General features: G+C 42.4%; 1 non-coding gene across 1 annotated transcript; it reads right to left on the bottom strand.

The window, feature by feature from the left end:
• Positions 1–235: 235 nt before the first annotated feature.
• On the bottom strand, positions 236–308 carry trnaf-gaa (transfer RNA phenylalanine (anticodon GAA)). Its single transcript has one exon. It is a non-coding gene; the product is annotated as a tRNA-Phe (tRNA).
• Between the last annotated feature and the right edge of the window lie 1,996 nt (positions 309–2,304).

Raw genomic sequence — 2,304 nt, 5'->3', positions numbered from 1 at the left:
CTTGAAGGAAAGAAACTTGCAGGAGGAAAGGGATCGAGCTGGTGAGTGGAACTGACTAGATTGCTCCGGGGAGAGCCAGCATGGACGTGATAGGCCAAACGACCACCTTCTGTGCTGTAAATGACTCTGTGTTGTTTCTCAAATTCAATCCACTGGTGCTTGGTAAATAATTTCACAGTAAATTGTGCAACCGGAAAATCAGAACCAAGGCAAGGGACGCATAAGGAAGCAAAATTGCTGAAACCCGGGATTGAACCAAGGACCTTTAGATCTTCAGTCTAACGCTCTCCCAACTGAGCTATTTCAGCCCTACGTTAACAGCAACTTGGTGTCCTTGTTTTGGAAGAAAATACATACATTCAAGTTTTCCAAAAAATTAAAGAACACAACATGTGAGTAATATTCCCCATTGCTTTCTCAGTACTGATGGATTGTGAAGCGGGAGACAGCCAGAAGTGCCACTGAGCCGCACAGACCCCGAGCTGAGAATGAAATGAGATCAAATTCAATCTTTCATAGTGAGATGCTGCTGAGAGGTAAGAGTCCTGAATCAAAGCGAGACTTGCTCATTTCAAACACTCCCTGTACTCTCTGCTCATGAAGCCTTAAAAAAGGGAAAAACAGAATGGCACTCAAACTCACAACCCTGCCATTAAAAGTCTCATGTTCGACTGACAGAACTGTCACTTCTACTCGGTCTCTTATTGGATGGATGCAACTCCAACGCAGGGGTGGCATTCAAATCCTCCCATGGGTCCACATGTCAGACTGAGTTCCATGTTGTAGACTCAAGCAAAGGAAATCTGCTCACTTCCAAAACTATCAGTGAATTGAAACTGATTACAATCAACATCATCAGAGGTCAGAACTACCTGGTGAAAGAAGACACCCTGAAGAAGGATCCACAATTATTCAAAGGCATCGACAAAGTGAAAAACAAGAAAATCGATGAGTCAATGCAAACCAAACAACAGAAACACTGAAGAATTCCATTCCATTCCAGTCCAGAACCCAGTCCTGTTGTTTTTGGAGTCAGGTCACAATTACAGCAACAACTTTATATTCCCACTTGGCGATCTGTCCATTTAGTTAATTACAATTTTGTCAACAAGCTCTTTGAATCCAGTTGTCTTGTCCTCAAGGCAGCTCCCGATGGAAGTCAATTCCGCCTTCTGCAAGGCTGAAACCAACAGATAACCTTAATCTAAAAATGCCAGTGGACCAGGGCTCGTCTGGGACTTGAACCCGGGATCTCTCTCATGTTAATTAACCATACTCCCAAAGCGAAAATCATACCCTTAAACCAACGAGCCACTGACAGGTCAGCCTTTATTAGCTGCTGTGGAATTTCACTGGAACCTCCCAGCCAATCATCCATTTTTTTTCAGATCAAAGCAACATCCTGCAAATGCTGAAATAAAAACAGAAAGTGCTGGAAATGTTCAGCAGCTCTGGCAGCATCTGTGCTGAGAGAAACACAGTTAACGTTTCAGGGCACTCACCTTTTGTTTCAGCCATCCTTTCAGACTGCTTCTGTCCATCCAATTTCACTTTCTATTCTATCCACATTCTAACGATTCACTACGTTACCACATTTTTCATGAATTCCTCATTTCTTTTATTAATGACAATTTTGTATTTCTGGCCTTTGCTTCAGACACCACCACAAGTGGAATCATGTCTCCATCTACCCAATCAAACCACTTCGCTGTATCCTCACATTGCAATGTTTCTTTAACCCTGACAGACTGTGGAGTTTCTGCTGCTTGATTGCAGTTCTTGCTTCCCGCCAGTAGATGTCACCTCACTCCAATGCAGTGAAGTTCACAAATCTGAGAGAGACACAACAGGAAATAATTGTTCACATTATAGTGAATGTGTGGGATTTAGAAATACTAGGAGTGGAGATGAGTTATTATTGCACTCTGCTATTACATCTTTTATAATGGACACCAGCATTTTCCCCACGACTGATGTCAGGCTAACCGGTATATAATTCGCTGTTTTCTTTCTGCCTCTTTTTTTAAATAGTGGAGTTACATTAACTACCGTCCAATCCATTGGAACTGTTCCAGAGTCTACAGAATTTTGAAAAAAGACCAGAAATGCATCTGCTATTTCAAGGGCGACCTCCTTAAGTACTCTGGGATGTAGATTATCAGGCCTTGGGGATTTATCGGCCTTCAATCCCATCAATTTCCCAAACATTCCCTACTAATACAGATTTCATACAGTTCCTCCTTCTCATTGGACCCTATGTTCCCCAACATTTCTGGGAGGTAATTTGTATCGTCCTTTGTGAAG

This window comes from Heterodontus francisci, unplaced genomic scaffold (assembly GCF_036365525.1).
Source record: "Heterodontus francisci isolate sHetFra1 unplaced genomic scaffold, sHetFra1.hap1 HAP1_SCAFFOLD_61, whole genome shotgun sequence".
NCBI lineage: Eukaryota > Metazoa > Chordata > Chondrichthyes > Heterodontiformes > Heterodontidae > Heterodontus > Heterodontus francisci.
This window is presented reverse-complemented; position numbering and strand designations above follow the sequence as displayed.